The sequence below is a fragment of the Molossus molossus genome, unplaced genomic scaffold (genome assembly GCF_014108415.1).
Source record: "Molossus molossus isolate mMolMol1 unplaced genomic scaffold, mMolMol1.p scaffold_m16_p_4, whole genome shotgun sequence".
NCBI lineage: Eukaryota > Metazoa > Chordata > Mammalia > Chiroptera > Molossidae > Molossus > Molossus molossus.
Genome location: NW_023425377.1, coordinates 46,698,949 through 46,716,816, shown reverse-complemented (window position 1 = coordinate 46,716,816; position 17,868 = coordinate 46,698,949). Strand labels below are relative to the sequence as shown.

At 43.7% G+C, this 17,868-nt stretch overlaps 1 pseudogene; it reads left to right on the top strand.

Annotated features, from left to right (window-relative positions):
- The first annotated feature begins 5,154 nt into the window (after window positions 1–5,154).
- Window positions 5,155–6,028, top strand: LOC118643756 (annotated as a pseudogene).
- The last annotated feature ends 11,840 nt before the right edge of the window (window positions 6,029–17,868 follow it).

Below are 17,868 nucleotides of genomic sequence, written 5' to 3'. Positions count from 1 at the left end.
TGTCTCTCCCCACCATCCACCCTTTGTCTCTCTCTAAAAAAATCAATAAAGGCACATAACAAAGGCTGGGGAAGAAGAGCTGTGGCTTCCTGGGTTCGGTCAATTCCCGGAGGCGCCAGGCCCTTCCAGCTTCCACACGTACGGGACTCATTTTCCATCTAGTTTCATGAGGAGCCACACAGGTCCTCATCCAAGAACACACTCAGCAGGACCTCTGGCCAAGATGGCGGCGTAGGTACACGCGGTATCACGTCCTCCCACAACCACATCAAAGTTACAACTAAACTACAGAACAACCACATTCAAAACTGCCTGAAATCAAGCTGAATGGAAGTCCTACAACTACGGAATTAAAGCAGCAGCCACATCCAGACTGGTAGGAGGGGCGGAGGTGGATGGGCTGCTCCCACACCCATGTGTGGCGGATAAAAATCAGGAGGACACCTCGGCTGGGAAGGTCCTCCCTGAGGACTGAGGGGTCTCCGTCCCACACCAGGCACCCACTCAGGGTTCCAGTGCCAGGAAGAGAAGTCCCCATAACTTCTGGCTGGAAAAACCAGCAGGCTCTGGGAGGCTGAGGTGGCTGGAGCCTCAGGCAGCTGCTCTTAAAGGCCCCATGCACGTACTTATCAGACTCACTCCCTCTAAGCTTGGAGGGGAGGCAGCCCGAGGGGTGCCAGAGACATACAGGGAAGAACTGAGCTGTTTGGCATTGGAGCGAGGGCTGGAGAGGGGGCTTTCTCTGGGACAAAAGTGCTGTCAGAGGCCTTTGTTCCTTTGGTGAACACTTCCCTTGGGTGGCAGACAGCCACCATATCTGGTACTCCAGTACCTGGCTCACACTGTTTGCCCCACCCTGGTGATTCCCTGAGGCCCTGCCCCACCCAACTTTCAGGCCCACCCATGCTGTTGCCAGTTGTTTAACCATAGGATTGGTCTATCTTGGATCCTGCTTCAGATTTTCCTAAATTCTTTCAAACCAGGAGCATCTGGTCTCAGCTAGCCCCATATCTCTTGTTAAGTAATACATAGAACAAACACAGGGAGGCAGCTAAAATGAGGAGACAAAGAAACAGGTCCCAAATGAAAGAACAGAACAAAACCCCAGGAAAAGAACTAAGCGAAATGGAGATAAGCAACCTAACAGATGCTGAGTTCAAAATACTGTTTATAAAGATGCTCAATGAACTTAGTGAGAACTTCAGCGAACTTAGGGAGGGCCTCAAGAGCATAAAAAAGGACCAGTCAGAAACAAAGGAGACACTAACTGAAATAAAGAATAATTTACACAGATTCAATAGTAGAGTAGGTAAAGCCAAGAAGCAAACCATCGATTTGGAATATAAGGAAGCAAAAAAACACCCAATCAGAACAGCAAAAAGAGAAAAGAATACAAAAACATGAGGAGAGTGTAAGGAGCCTCTGGGACAACTTCAAGCGTGCCAACATTCGCATCTTTGGGATGCAAGAGGGAGAACAAGAAATCGAAAACCTATTTGAAACAATAATGGCAGAAAACTTCCTTAACTTAGTGAAGGAAACAGACATACAAGTCCAGGAAGCACAGAGAGTCCCAAACAAGATGAACCACAAGAGGCCCTCATCAATACACATCATCATCAAAATGCAAAAGGTTCAAGACAAGGAGAGAATCTTAAAAGCAGCAAGAGAAAAGTAGTTAGTTACCTACAAGGGAGTTCCCATAAGACTGTCAGCTGATTTCTCAAAAGAAATTTTGCAGGCCAGAAGGGAGTGGCAAGAAATATTCAGAGTGATGAAAAGCAAGAACCTACAACCAAGATTACTCTATCCCGAAAAGCTGTCATTTAGAATTGATGGCCATATAAAGAGTTTCCCAGACAAGAAAAAGTTAAAGGAGTTCATCAGCACTAAACCATTATTGTATGAAATGTTGAAGGGTCTTTCTGAAGAAAAAGATAAAATATATGAACAAACAAAATGGCAATGAAGCCCTGTCCAGTTTTGCTCAGTGGTTAGAGCGTCGGCCTGCGGTCCAGAGAGACCCGGGTTCGGTTCCCGCTAAGGGCACATACCTCGGTTGCAGTTTGTCCCCGGCCCTGGTCGGTCGTGCAGGTGGCAGCCACTCGATGTGTTCCTTTCACATCGATGTTTCTCTCTCTCTCTCTCTCTGTTCCTCTCTCTCCCTCCCACTCTACCTGAACAAAAAATGGAAAAATGTCCTCAGGTGAAGATAAAAAAAAAAATGGCAATGAATACATATCTATCAACAATGGAATCTACAAACAAAATGAACAGGCAGAACAGAAACATTCTCATAGATACAGAGAACATTTTGTTGATTGCCAGATGGGAGGGGGGTTGGGGGAATGGGTGAAAAAGGTGAAGGGATTAAGAAGAACAAATTGGTTGCTAGACTGAGAAACCTCAAAGAGAAGGGGAATTGGGGGGTGGGAAGAAATAAACCAAAGAACTTATATGCATAACCAATGGACACAGACAACAGTGTGGGGAAAGGCAGGAGGGGGGGCAGGAGTGGGGAGGAGGGGGTCAATGGGGGAAAATGAGGAACATCTGTAATACATTCAACAATAAAAGATAAGTTTTTAAAAAATAATAAAAAATCAATAAAAACATATTTAAAAAAAAATAAACAGACCTGGCCGGTTTGGCTCAGCGGTTTGAGCATCAGCCTGAGGTCCCGAGAGACCCGGGTTCGGTTCCCGCTAAGGGCATGTACCTTGGTTGCAGTTTGTCTCCGGCCCTGGTCGGTCGTGTGGGTGGCAGCCACTCGATGTGTCCCTTTCACATTGATCTCTCTCTCTCTCTCTCTCTCTCTCTCTCTCTCTCTCTCTCTCTCTCTTCCTCTCTCTCCCTCCCACTCTACCTGAACAAAAAATGTCTTCGGGTGAGGATAAAAAAATAAATAAATAAATAAATAAATAAACAAAATAACGAAGGTTAAAGAGAAAAAGAGAACCTTAAAAGCAGCAAGAGAATAGCAATTAGTTACCTACAAAGATGCTCCCATAAGGCTGTCAGCTGATTTCTCAACAGAAACATTGCAGGGCAGAAGGGATTGGTATGAAGTATTCAAAGTGGTGAAAAACAAGGACCTAAAACCAAGACCATTCTATCCAGCAAGTCTATAATTTAAAATTTAAGGCAAAATAAAAAGTTTCCCAGACAAAAAACAAACAAACAAACAAAAGGAGTTCATTACCATCATACCAGTATTGCAAGAAATGTTAAAGGGCTTGCTTTAAAAAGAAGAGAGAAAGCGAGAGAGAGAGAGAGGAACATAGGTACAAAGAATAAAATAGAGCCCTAGCCAGTTTGGCTCAGTGGTTGGAGCACAGGCCTAGGGACCAGAGTCCCGGGTTCAGTTCCCACTAGGGGCACATACCAAAAAAAAAAAGAAAAGATTTTGCTCTGGCCAGTTTGGCTCAGCACTTGGAGTGTCAGCCTGCAGACCAGAGAGTCTTGGGTTCGGTTCCCGCTAGGGGCACTTACCAAAAAAATAAAAAAGAATAAAATGGCAGTAAATAAGTACCTATTGCCCTGGCCAGTTTTGCTCCGCAGTTGGAGCATTGGCCTGCAGACCAAGGAGTCCCAGGTTCTATTCTGGACAACGGCACGTACCTCAGTTGCAGTTTGGCCCTGGCCCCAGTTAGAGTCATGCAGGTGGCAACCAATCGATGTATCTCTCTCATATCAATGTTTCTCTCTCTCTCCCTCCCACTCTGTCTGAAGATAAATGTAAAAATATCCTTGAATATTTTGAATGAGGATTTAAAAAGTACCTATCAATAATAACCTTAAATGTAAATAAATAAAATGCTCCAATCAAAGACTTGAGTAGCCCAGCTGGTGTGGTTCAGTGGATTGAGCATCCTCCTATGGACTGAGAGGTCCCGGTTTGATTCCCGGTCAGGGCACATGCCCAGGTTGCAGGCTCAATTCCCAGTGGCAGCGTGCAGGAGAAAGCCGATCAATGTTTCTATCTCACATCAATGTTTCAATCTCTCTCTCTCTCTAAAAAATCAATAAAAACATATTAAAAAAAAAAAAAAAAAAAGACATAGGGTAGCCCAGCCAGTATAGTCGCCTGGTTGAGTATCGACCCATGCACCAAGAGGTCACCTGTTTGATTCCCAGTCAGGGCACATGCCCAGGTTATGGGTCCAATCCCTAGTGGGGGACATGCAGGAGGAGGCCAATCGATGTTTTCTCTCATCAATGTTTCTATCTCTCTCTCCCTCTCCCTTCCTCTCTCTCTAAAATCAATAAAGAAAAAAATTAAATAAAAAAGACATAGGGTAGCTGGATAAGACAATATGACCCATATATATATGCTGTCTACAAGAGACCCATCTCAGAACAAAAAATACACACAGACTGCCCAGCTGGTGTGGCTCAGTGGATTGAGCATCATCCCATGGACGAAGAGGTTCCGGTTGGATTTCTGGTCAGGGTATATGCCTGGGTTGTGGGTTTGATCCCTGATTAGGGGTGTGCAGGAGGCAGATGCACCAGTTGATGTTCCTCTCTCATGTCGTTATTTCTATCTCTCTCTCCCTTCCTCTCTCTCTAAAAATATCTATAAATTTTTTAAAAAATACACACAGACTGAAAGTGAAGGGATAAAAAAAATATTCCCTGGAAATGGAAGTAAAAAAGAAACCGGGCTAGCAATAGTTATATCTGACAATACAGACTCAAAGCAAAGGCCATAAGAAGAGACAAGGTCAGTACATAATACTAAAGGGATCAATCCAACGAGAGGATATAACACTTGTAAACATATATGCGCCCAACATAGGAGGACCTAAATACATAAAGAAAATCTTGCTGGACATTAAGGGAGAGAGAGAACAGCAGTATAGTTATACTAGGGAATTTTAACACCCCTTGACATCAATGGATAGATCTTCCAGACAAAACAAAATCAACAAGGCAGACAACGGCTGCTGGCCATCCACGGTTATTCTGCTGTTGAACTGTACCTCATTGCCAGGAAGCGGGCCGAAGGTTCAAAGACAACATCCCGCTTGCCTAGGGCGGTAACGGCGGGCAGGGCTGGGGAAGGGGTGGTGGGCGAAGCGGAGCCGCCCTGAATCCTGCCAGTGAACTGTGGGTCGGCCTGGAAGAGGCCCAGCTTTGCCCAACCGCAGTATGAGCAGGAGCAGTATGGGAGGGGCTGTTTCGATAGGTCGAAAACTACATTTCCCAGCATCCTTGCGGAGCTTAAATTACCTTGCTCAAAAGCCTGTCTGCAATTTATCCAGCTTTTCATTACCTCCACCCACGGGAAACTCGGAGGATGTGCGGAGTCGCAGTGTTTAGCTGCCCCTGCGCTCTGGAAGCCGTGGAGACCCGGGCGTTTCAACATCCCGCGGGGGTTTCTCGCCGGCCCTGCGGAGAAACTTCTTCACCACCACAACCAAGGAAGGGTATGATGTAAGGATTTTGACAAAACACAAGCAGAAACAATTGTATCAGCATTAACCTCTTTATCAAATGTCAGCTTGGCTACCTATAAGGGGATGGTCACTCAAGCGCAACAGGAAATAACAGTACAACAGCTAATGGTTCATTTGGACTCCCCATCAGGAAAGACATGGTCATCCTAGAGAAAAGTGAATTTGCAAATCTGAAAGAAGAGAATGGGAAAATGAAAATTGAATTAGAACAAGTTAGGCAAAAATTGATAAATGAAACTAGTCAAATCAGAGCAGATAATAAAATACACTGGACATCAACCTAGAAAGGAGCAGAGTAACAGATATGTTTACAGATCAAAAAGAAACTTATGAAAACAAACAGAATTTACCAGAAAGGATACCAAAACCAAAAGTATTATTTCAGAGAGCAGTGATAAAATTGACACCGAAATTGCTTCTTTAAAAATGCTAATGGTAGAAAGAGAGAAATAAAAAAGATTAAAATGCTAATGGAATCTAACAAGCTTGAGACAATTCATTGTCTTTCATCCTTTGTGCTTACTTGCCTGGCAATAGCATTGGGATTTTACAGAATCTGGAAATAGCAGTGAAAGGACTACATTATGCTCCTACTGCTGCTTCTATTGACTTCTTAAAATACTGCACCAGGATAGATTTTGAACATTGAGAGTTGCAGCAAAACTTAATACAAGATTATTCAAAGTACATATGGACTAAAAAGAATTGTTTTAGAATAAGATGTATTTTGTCTGTTTTTTATGTCTTTATTTATGATATTGAAAAGCTGCCATTCAAAACCTGATTAATTTGAGATAGAAGGACCTTTGTCTTTATCCTTTTGATAGTTCATAGAAAATGAACCAGCCCTGGCCAGTGTGGCTCAGCGGTTGAGCATCGGCCTGCAGACCAGACGGGTTTGGTTTCCGCTAGGGGCATGTACCACCGGAAGGAAGGAAGGAAGGAAGGAAGGAAGGAAGGAAGGAAGGAAGGAAGGGAGGGAGGGAGGGAGGGAGGGAGGGAGGGAGGGAGGGAGGGAGGGAGGAAGGAAGCAGAGTTTTCTTGTGTTTGAAAAAATGGGTAAATCATATAGGATTCTTTTGATATCTGCTGCCTACATACTTTGTTATTCAATTTTCCTAATAACTATTGCACAATTAAATGTAAAAAAAAGACAACAGCAACCTTAAATGACATACTAGATTGGGTGGATTTAATTGATATTTACAGAAAATTTCATTCCAAAGCAGCGGAATGTACATTCTTCTCAAGTGCACATGGAACATTCTTAGAGATAGGCCACATGTTAGGATACAAAACAAGTCTTAATAAATTCAAGAACATTGAAATTATACCAAGCATCTTCTCTGACCACAATGTTATGAAACTAGGAATCAACTACAAAAAACAAAAACTGAAAAACATTCAAACACATGGAGGCTAAATAGCATGTTATTAAACAATGAATGGATTAACAATAAGATCAAGGAAGAAATCAAAAGTTGCCTGGAAACAAATGAGAATGAACACAGAACAAAAATCTGTGGGACACAGCAAAAGCAGTCCTGAGAGGAAAGTTCATAGCATTACAAGCCTACCTCAATAAGCAAGAAAAATCTCAAATAAACCATCTAATTCCACCCCTAAAAGAACTAGAAAAAGAACAACAAACAAAACCCAGAGTGAGTAACAGGAAAGAAATAATAAAGATCAGAGTGGAGATAAATGACATAGAGAATAATAAAAAAAAACAATACCAACCCTGGCTGGTTTGGCTCAGCGGTTAGAGTGTCGGCCTGTGGTCCAGAGAGACCTGGGTTCGGTTTCCGCTAAGAGCATGTACCTTGATTGCAGTTTGTCCCCGGCCCTGGTTGGGTTGTGCAGATGGCAACCACTCGATGTGTCCCTTTCACGTCAGTATTTCTCTCTCTCTCTCTCTTCCTGTCCCTCCCACTCCATGCGAACAAAAAATGGAAAAATGTCCTCGGGTGAAGATAAAAAAAAAGAGAGAGAGGACCCAAATAAATAAAATCAGAAATGAAAGAGGAGAAGTAACAACTGACACCACAAAAATACAAACGATTGTAAGAAAATACTATGCCAACAATGGGACAACCTGGGTGAAATGGATAAATTTCTAAAAACACACAATCTTTTAAAACGAAATCAGGAAAAGCAGAAAACTTGAATAAATTGATTAAAACTAATAAAATTGAAGCAATTAAAAAAAAAAAAACTCCCATCAAATAAAAATCCTGGACTGGATGGCTTCATAGGCAAATTTTACTAATTACCCAATGAAAAACTAACACCTATCCTTCTCAAAGTATTCCAGAAAATTCAAGATAAGGGAAGACTTCCAAGCGCTTTTTTTTTTTTTACAAAGACAGCATTATCTTAATTCCAAAACCAAATAAAGACACTACAAAGAAAGAAAATTAAAGGTCAATATCCCTGATAAACAGATGCTAGAATCCTCAACAAAATATTAGCAAACCAGATCCAGCAATACATTAAAAAGATCACACACCATGATTGAGTAGGATTTATTCCAGGGATGCAAGGTTTGAACAATATTCTCAAATCAATAAATGTGATATGTCACATAAACAGAATGAAGGATTAAAATCACATGTTCATATCAATAGATGCAGAAAAGGCATTTGATACAATTTATTACACATTTATGATAAAAACTCTCAGCAAAGTGGGAATACAGGCATCATACCTCAACATAATAAAGGCTGTAACCCTGGCCAGTATGGCTCAGTTGGTTGAGCGTTGTCTGTGCAAGAGGTAGCTGGTTCAATTCCCAGTCAGGGCACATGCCTGGGTTTCAAGCTCAATCTCCTACAGGGGGGTGTGCAGGAGGCAGCTGATTGATGTCTCACTCTCACATTGAAGTTTCTCTCTCCTTCTCTCTCTCTTTCTATAAAATAAAAAATATATATATTAAAAAATAAAAATAAAAGCCATATATGACAAACCCACAGCCAACATCATATTCAGTGAGCAAAACCTAAAGGTCTTTCCATTAAGATCAGGAACAAGATAAGAATGTCTGCTTTCACTGCTGTTATTCAACATAGTACTGGAAGTACTAGCCACAGCAATGAGATAAGAAGGAATAAAAAGCATCCAAATTGGAAACAAAGAAGTAAAACTGTCATTATTTGCGTTCATTCGGCCCAGCGCGCCTTGCTTGCGTCATCAGTGTGAGTGCAGAGAGAGAGTCACGCTTTGTGGAGAGAGTCACGCTTTACACTGAATTTAACCCTTAGACATACTGTACACTTTTATTTCTTGTTGAGGCTTATGTTTTTCTACATATTATATACAAATTAGGCCAGTAAATAGGCATTTTCTGGGGCTTGGAACGAATTAATCCAGTTTCCATTATTTCCTATTGGGTTTCATTGCTTCGGTTCTCGAACAATTTGCTTCTCGACCGTCCTCCTGGAACGAATTATGTTCGAGAACCGAGGTATCACTGTAGAACCAAAAAATATCCTGATTAGCCTCAGTAACCTTGAGAAAGAAGAACAAAGTTGGAGGTATCACACTACCTGATATCAAACTATACTACAAAGCCACTGTAACCAAAACAGCCTGGTACTGGCATAAGAATAGGCATATAGATCAGTGGAACAGAACAGAGAACCCAGAAATCAGTTCATTTCTTAATAGTTAATTAATATTTGACAAAGGAGGCAGGAACATACAATGGAGTAAAGACAGTTTCTTCAATAAATGGTGTTGGTGACATTGAACAGGTACACCATCAACTTACACCATACACAAGAATGAACTCAAAATGGATAAAAGAGCCCTAGCCGGTTTGGCTCAGCGGTTAGAGCGTTGGTCTGCGGTCCAGAGAGACCTAGGTTTGGTTCCTGCTAAGGGCATGTACCTCGGTTGCAGTTTGTCCCTGGCCCTGGTTGGGTTGTGTGCGTGGCAGCCACTCGATGTGTCCCTTTTACGTCGATGTTTCTCTCTCTCTCTTCCTCTCTCTCCCTCCCACTCTATCTGAACAGAAAAAAGAAAGAAAGAAAGAATGTCCTTGGGTGAGGATAAAAAATTTTAAAAAATGGATAAAAAACTTAAATGTAAGTCATGAAACCATAAATATCCTAGAAGAAAACATAGGTAGTAAAGTCTCAGACATCTTCTGTAGCAATATTTTGCCAATATATATCCTTGGGCAAGGGAAACAAATAAAAATATAAACAAATGGGACAATATCAAACTAAAAAGCTTTTGCACAGCAAAAGAAACTATCAACAAAATGGGAAGGGAACCCAATGAATGGAAGAACATATTTGCCAATGATACATCTGATAAGGGGTTAATTTCTAAAATATATAAAGCATGTATACAACTCAACACCAGCAAGACAAACAACTCAATTAAAAAATGGTCAGCTCTGGCTGGTTTGGCTCAGCAGTTAGAGCGACAGTCCGTGGACGGGAGAGTCCTGGTTTGGTTCCCTCTAAGGGCACGTACCTCGATTACAGTTTGTCCCTGGCCTGGGTTGAGGTTGTGTGGGTGACAACCACTCGATGTGTCTCTCTCACATCGATGTTTCTCTCTCTCTCTTCCCTCTCTCCCTCCTGCTCTATCTGAAGATAAATGCAAAAATGTCCTCGGGTGAGGATTAAAAAAAAAAAAAAAAGTCAAAGGACCTGAATAGACCCTTCTCCAAAGAAGACATACAGATGACCAATAGACATATGAAAAGATGCTCTACGTCACTAATCATCAGAGAGATGCAAATTAAAACCACAATGAACCCTAGCAGGTGTGTCTCAGTTGATTGGGTGTCGTCCTGTGCACCAAAATGTTACTGGTTTGATTTACAGTCAGGGCACATGCCTGGGTTTCTGGCACTGTCCCCTAGGGGGTGCATAGAGGCAGTCAGTTGGTGTTCTGCTATCACATCTCCCTTCCTCTCTCTCTCTCAAACTATCAATAAAAAAAAATGTTTAAAAAACCACAATGAGATGTCACCTCACAATTGCCAGAATGGTTATCATCAATAAATCAACAAACAAGTGCTAGCTAGGATGTGGAGAAAAGGGAACCCTAGTATATTGTTGGTGGGAATGCAGACTGCAGCCACTATGGAAAAACAGTGTGGAGTTTCCTCAAAAAATTAAAAATGGAACCAACTTTTGACCCAGCGATTCCACTTTGGAGAATATATCCTAATGAAACACTAATTTGAAAGAATATATGCACTCGTATATTCATTGCAGCACTATTTACAATAGCTAAGATCTGGAAACAGCTCAAGTGCCCATCAGTAGATGAGTGGATAAAAAAGCTGTGGTACATAATGTTACTTGGCTGTTTAAAAAAAATTCCTTCCTTTTACGATGGCATGGATGGACCTGGAGATTATCATGCTAAGTGAAATAAGCCAGTCAGAGAAAGATAAATACTATATGATCTCACTTAAATGTAGAATTTAATTAACAAAATAAGCTGGTGAACAAAAGAGAAACAGAGGTATGATACATGGAACACACTGACAAATGTCAGAGGGGAGGGGGATTTGGGGGACTGCATGAAAGGAGATGAAGAGATTAAGATTAACCAAAGAACATATATACATAACACATTGACACAGACAACAGTGTGGTGATAGCCAGAGGGAAAGGGAAATGGAGTTGGGGGTGGGGGTAGGTGGAGGTGGGCGAAGGGGTGGGAAATGGGGACAGAAAGAGACTTTGCTTGGGGCGATGGGAACACAATGCAGTGTGCAGATGAAGTTTTATTGAGTTGTACACTTGAACCTTGCATTATTTTTCCAACCAATGTCACCCCAGTGTGGGGCATGCAGGAGGCAGCAGATCAATGTTTCTCTCTCACATTGACATTTCTATCTCTCTCTCCCTTCCTCTCTCTCTCTAAAAAATGCAATAAAAACATATTTAAAAAAATAAATAAGAAAAACAAAACAGCCCGGCCGGGGTGACTCAGTGGATTGAGCACCATCCCAGGGACTGAGAGATCCTGATTGGATTTTCTGTCAGGGCACATGCCCACGTTGCAGGCTCAATCCCCAGTGGGGGGCATGCAGGAGGCAGCCTATTAATGTTTCTCTTTCACATCGATGTTTGTCTGTCTCTCTTCCTTCCTTTCTCCCTCCTACTCTATCTGAAGATAAATGAAAAAAAAAAAAAAATGTCGTCGAATGAGAATAAAAAATTAAAACTAGCCCTGGCTGGTTTGGCTCAGCAGTTGGGGCTTCGGCCTGCAGTCCAGAGAGACCCAGGTTCGGTTCCCACTAAGGGCACGTACCTCGGTTGCAGTTTGTCCCAGCCCTGGTTGGTCGTGCGGGTGGCAGCCACTCGATGGGTCCCTTTCACATCAATGTTTCTCTCTCTTTCTCTCTTCCTCTCTCTCTCTCCCACTCTATCTGAACAAAAGATGGAAAAAATGTCCTCAGGTGAGGATAAAAAAAAAAATTAAAACTAAACAAACACACACAAAAGATATTATCATTGAAGGGTTCACAGAACCTTGTTGTAATATTTTTGCAACTTCCTATAAATATATATTATTTCAAAATAAAAAAATAATAAAAGCATGTGGGAAATTGGATAAAGATCAAGCATGATGAATTTTATTAAAATCCTATCCTGTTTAACCTGAAGTTCTGTTATTTTCAGGTGTGGCCAGGGTTGAGGGGTGGGAGGTCATTCTTTACTTAAAAAAAAAAAAAATTAATTGATTGATTTTAGAATGAGAAGGAGAGAGAGGAACATCAGTTTGTTGTTCTACTTATTTATGCATCCATTGGTTTATTCCTTTATATGCCCTGACCGGGCAAATCCACAATTTTGGTGTGTTAGGATACTCTAACCAACTGAGCTACCTACCAGGCCAAGGCTAGGAGGTCATTCTTTTTTTTTTTTTTATCCTCGCCCGAGGATATTTTTCCTTTTTTTTTTTGTACAGATAGAATGGGAGGGAGAGAGAGGAAGGGAGAGAGAGTGAGAAACATCGACGTGAAGGGACACATCGAGTGGCTGCCACCCGCATGACCAACCAGGGCCGGGGACAAACTGCAACCGAAGTACGTGCCCTCAGCGGGAACCGAACCCGGGTCTCTCCGGACTGCAGGCCGACGCTCTAACCGCTGAGCCAAACTGGCCAGGGCTAGGAGGTCATTCTTTATTATTTATTTATTTATTTGTTAGTCCTCACCCAAGGATATTTTTCCCCCAGTGATCTTCCCCATTGATTTTTAGAGTGGAAGGAAGGGAGAGAGGGGGAGGAAAAGAGAGAGAGAGAGAGAGAGAGAGAGAGAAAGAGAGAGAGAGAGAGAGAGAGAGAGAGAGAGAGAGAGAGACATTAATATGAAAGAGACACATCAATTGGTTGCCTCCTGCATGCACCCCAACCGGGGCCAGGAATTGAACCTGCAACCCAGGTATGTGCTCTTGACTCGGAATCAAACTGGAGACCCTTCAGTACACAGACCAATGCTCTAACCACTAAGCAACACCAGCCAGGTCATTCTGTCACCTCCTTTCTGTCAGAAGCTCTGCCTGCCAGCATCTACATGTGCCTGGCCTATGGTAGCCACTTTTTGAAGAATGAATGATTTGGCAGTAAAGTGGTGTGTCTTCATTTCACTGTCAGTTGGTGTAATAGATGTCTGTTTAAAGGGCACACACCATGTTTTCCTTGAAGAAAGAAGGGCAGAGCTCCAGGATAGGGTGCTTTCTCGCCACTTTTGGCCTCAGTGTCCTTCAAGGTCAGTCTGTATACTAACATTGAGTTGTTCTCTGGGCACAGAGGGTGTCACAGCCTAGACACTCTGTAGGGCAATGTAGTTGCCATTGGTCCTCAGGGCCTGGAAGGGTGCTCAGCATGTCATTTGTGCTAAATCAGTTCATTCAACAAAACTGGCTTAGTGCCTCCGCCCAAACCAGGCATTGTTCTAGGCACTGGGGAAACTCTGGTGAATGAGACAAAGTTCCTGCCTCAAGGAAACTGGCATCCCAGAAGGAGTGACAGATACAAATAAACAGTAGTTTCAAATTATAACAAGGGCCATAAGAATACACCCTGACATGCGGATGGTCTCTCAGAGGAGGTAACATTGAGATTAGTGAGACCTGACGATGAGAAGAAGCTAGTCAAGAGAAAAACATTCCAGAGGGAGGGAACACGGTGTGCAAAGGCTCAGAGGCAGGGATGAGTTTGAACAAGAGCACAGAGCATGGGATGAAACTGGAGGGGATAGCAGAAGCCAGGTCCCAGACAGTCTTATAAACAAGTGTTTCATTTGCTCCTCAACTGAGAGTTGAGGTTATGTTTCTTCAGTTTCTTTTCTTTTTAAATTTTTAAAAAAATATTTTTATTGATTTTAGAGAAAGGTAAAGGGAGAGGGACAGAGAGAGAGAAAAACATTGATAGGTTGCCTCCTGCACGCCTCCAACTGGGGATCGAGTGCAATCCTGGCATGTGTCCTGACCAGGAATCAAACCAGTGACCTTCTTCTGGTGCAAGGGACGATGCTTAACCAACTGAGCCACACTGGCCAGGGCATGTATCATCAGGTTTTTTTGTGTGTGTGGTATGTCTTCCAAGCAGAGGGAATAGCACACTCAGTACCGGGGTGAAAAGCACAAGACCCTGAGGTGGCTGGAGGGGAAGAGGAAGAGGAGGGCTGACAAGAGCAAGACTAGTCTGGGATCTTGGTTCTCTGTACCGCAGGCCGACGCTCAACCGCTGAGCCAAACTGGCCAGGGATGTCTTCAGTTTTTATTTGGAGAAACTGAGGCTTGGATAGGCCCCAGTCTAGGCCCAGGGGGAGCATGGGAGAGTCAGGATAGCCTTGTCGTCTCTCCATTCCTGCATTCTCTGAATCAGCGCCTTCACTTTGAAAAGCCCTAACAGCGGCCTCCCTTTAGTCTCTTCCTCCCCCTCCTCCAGGCACCCCCTCACCCCCACACACCATCAACAACTTCCTGGGCACAAGAGGCAGTGGAATCCCTCTGTCCCTTGTAGGAGTTCTTGGGGGGGCTACCAGCCACAAAAGGAGTTCTGTTTACTTTTTATTTTCTTTTTTATGACTGGGGAGACTGAAGCCAGCCTGATTTTAGCCAGCCTGACAAACCCACTTTGTCATTTCAGAGAAAGATTGATGTTCACAGAAATGGGTTTCCATGCTTGTGTTTCCTTTCTCTGCCCTGTTTTCTCTGGTTTCCCTTTGGGACGGGATGGAGGCAGCAGAAGCACCAGGATCCCAACTAGTCTTGCTCTTGTCAGACCCCCTCTTCCTCTTCCCCTCCAGCCACCCCAGGGTCTTGTGGTTTTCACCCCTGTATTGAGTGTGCTATTCCCTCTGCTTGGAGACCACTGGCATTTTGTGAGTGCCCACCATGATGAAGCTATCCTGCACCGGATCCTTTGGTCTTCCTGACTGGAAAGCTGTGATTGCCTTTCTCCTTCCTGCTGAGGACTGAGACCTGAGGTTCAGAGAGGGAAGACGACTTTCCTAAGACCCCAGAGCCAATGAACAACAGAGCTGGGATCAGACCCAGGTTCGTCTGCCCCCTGCACCCTTTTGCCCTTGAACCACACTGTGTTGCCTCAAATGCATTAATTTCTTTCTTCCTGGTAAGCAGGCTCCCTTTCCAAAGGCCAGCTGGAATGTCTCCCCCTTTAGTGAACTTCCCCAGCCCTCTCCCTCAAGCCAGAGCAGGCCAGGCTTCCGCAGCACACCATGAGGCTGGCTCTTCTCCATGGGACTCCCCCATTATGATCAATGCTGCTGGTCGCCCAGGTCGCTGTGTCACCAGATGGAGGGCAATCACATTCACCGCACCGGTAGACCCTAACAAAAGGGCAAGAACACAGTGGGCATTAGTGTGTGTGTTCTGAATCGATGAGTAAGTGAACAAATGAGTGAGCTGTGGGGAGGGAAAGCGTGTGGGAAGCTGACCCCAGCCCCGGGGCCCAGGTGATCTTACACAGGCCTGCCCTCTTTCTTCCAGGGTCCAGCACAGTGAAATTCACTGTTATCTGTCTCATTTCCAATTACTCATTTATATGACCACTCCTTGCATCCCCCTCCCAGCCTCTGCAGTTCTGACAAGCTGAGACAAACTATGGGCCTCTGCTGTTATTTCAACCTCAGAAACTGAGAAAAAGCTTGCTGGGAAAGCCCTCCAAACAGCAGAAAGCTCAACACCCCGAAGGTCACTGGAGGGTGGGCACTGAGCCAGCTGGGCCAAAAATCAGCCACATGTGCTGAGCATGAGTGGAGTTATTTTAGCAAATGTATAAATATTTTATGTGATTTTAACCACAGTGTGGCCAGAGAAAAAAAGCTGGAAGCAAATATACAAAGTATTAGTCATTGTGGGTGGTGTGAATGTCAATGATGGTTACTTTTTCTTTATACTTTTCAATTTTTTTTTAAAGGCTCTGATGCATTGTGTGGGATGCAGCTTAGTACATTGTGTGGGATGCTGCTTGCCAGGCATGCTCCTCCACCCAAAGGTGGGAATCCTGACAACCCCCTCTACCCACCCTTTCTGAGGTCTGGCTTTCAATTCTGGGACCTACCCCCTCTTCCAACACATTAGCTTTCCCCCCTTAAATTAGCTAGAGTGAGTTTCCTGTTCGTTGCTTGCCAACTAAAGACCTCTGGTAAAGGCACCGAAAGATAAGAGCTATTTGAGAACATCAGGTGTGTGCAAATTCTAGGTGTCCAAATTGGTATGTCTTACCAATAGTGATTATATATACTGTATTTGCTGGTGCCTGAGTTAAAATGAAGCCAGAGCTAAACCAGAGTCTTATATGTAGTTCTGGAAGATTAGAATCATGCTGTCTAGGTACTTGCCTCTCTGGCAATCAGGAGTTTGAAAACTGACAGAACATCCTTTAAACCATTCCTCTGAATATCAGTTGTCTCAGTCTAGCTTTAGGAGGGGAAGTACATGGTGTGTCTAGGCAACAATTAACAGATCTTTGTGGTCCAGCTGGAGTGGCTCAGTGGTTGAGCATCATCCTGTGCACTAAGAGGTCCAGGTTTGATTCCAGTCAGGGCACATGCCTGAGTTGCGGGCTCAATCCCCAGTAGAGGGCATGCAGGAGGCAGCGCATTGATGTTTCTATCTCTCTCCTTCTCCCTCCCTCTCTCCAAAAACTCAATAAAAACATTAAAGAGAGCCCTGGCCAGTTTGGCTCAGTGGTAGACCGTCAGCCTGTGGACCAATGAGTCTGGGGTTTGATTCCGGCCAAGGGCACATACCTCAGTTGCGGTTCATGCCCGGCCCTGGTTGGGGTCGTGTGGGAAGCAACTAATCGATGTGTCACTCTCATGTCGATGTTTCTCTCCTTCTCCCACTCTTTCTGAAAGTAAAGAGAAAAATATCCTTGGGTGAGGATTAAAAAACAAAAACAAAACAAACAAACAAACAAAAAAACGTACATTAAAAAAGAGAGAGAGATTTGTGTGATTAATGAGTGTGTCCATGTAGAGGAACAGAGAATAAAAGTATGAAGTTCCCAAGGGTCCCAGAGTCGAGCACCTGGACTTCTAAGCTGGGGAGCTGGACAAAGGAGGCACTGAGAACTTCTGAATGCCCATGTGTGACCTACTTTCAGAGAGCAATGGGCAGCCATGAGAAAGATAGACTGGTGACAAGCAGCTGACAAGTGGGGTGTCTACTCCCACCACGTATTCTGGCCTCAATTTTACCTGGGCCCTTAATTTGCCCAGAAAACCTTCTAAGACCTCCTACACCCTTTCCTACTCTCTAAAACAGCTATTTCAAATCTTTAGTCTTAGACCTCTGACCCCATTATCTTTCCTGACCCTGACAGGGAGGTGAGGCCACCACATGGGGATGCCCTCAACTTCTGCCTTTAAACCTACAAATGCAGATTCCTGCTCCCGTCCTTCCTCCTGAGGCCCACTCCTCCCACCACCCCAGTGACATCTTTCTCTGTGTATCTTCATTCTTTCTCTAAAATTTCATGGCTTTGCCATGGCCAGTTTGGCCCAGCATTGGCCCATGGACCAAAGGGTTATAGGTTTGATTCCTGGTCAAGGGCACGTACCTGGGTTGCAAGTTTGATCCCCAGCCCCAGTAGGGGCTGGGTGGGATGCAACCAACTGATGTGTCTCTCTCTCCCTCCTTCCCTTCCCCTCTATCTAAAAATATCAATGGAAAAAAATATCCTTGGGTGAGGATTAACAACAAAAAGAATTTCATGGCTTTTAGCATTTAAACATAATTAAGTTTCTCCTACCTTAAAACAAATAAGGACCCTTCCTCAGTCCTGACTCCTCTCTAGCTTGTCCTGTGTGCCCCATACCTTTCACCAACAGACTTTTGAGAGCTGCCCATATTCAATCTTTCCACTTCCCCTTCTATTGACTACTGCTGCCTTCTGA